This window comes from Juglans regia, unplaced genomic scaffold (genome assembly GCF_001411555.2).
Source record: "Juglans regia cultivar Chandler unplaced genomic scaffold, Walnut 2.0 Scaffold_8991, whole genome shotgun sequence".
Classification (NCBI taxonomy): Eukaryota; Viridiplantae; Streptophyta; class Magnoliopsida; order Fagales; family Juglandaceae; genus Juglans; species Juglans regia.
This window is the reverse complement of record NW_023363977.1, coordinates 1-229: the sequence shown is the minus strand read 5'-3', so window position 1 is coordinate 229 and position 229 is coordinate 1. Positions and strand designations below refer to the sequence as shown.

At 33.6% G+C, this 229-nt stretch overlaps 1 non-coding gene across 1 annotated transcript; it reads right to left on the bottom strand.

Annotated features, from left to right (window-relative positions):
• Positions 1-85: 85 nt before the first annotated feature.
• On the bottom strand, positions 86-194 carry LOC118347511. The gene has a single exon (XR_004800719.1). It is a non-coding gene; the product is annotated as a small nucleolar RNA R71 (small nucleolar RNA).
• Between the last annotated feature and the right edge of the window lie 35 nt (positions 195-229).

Below are 229 nucleotides of genomic sequence, written 5' to 3'. Positions count from 1 at the left end.
ATACTTTTTCCAGCCATACCCTCAATTATCCTGTGTATTCTTGTCACAAAATTTCTCTCTAAATTTTCTCCAATATCCAAAACCAATGCCTTGAGGAGAGAGATTGCTTATTTTTATCAAGAAGAAAATGAAAAATTTTGCGAGAGTTGGGAGAGATTTAAGGACTTGATTCTAAAGTGTCCCCACCATGGTTTTGTGACATAGACACTAGTACAATATTTTTATAATG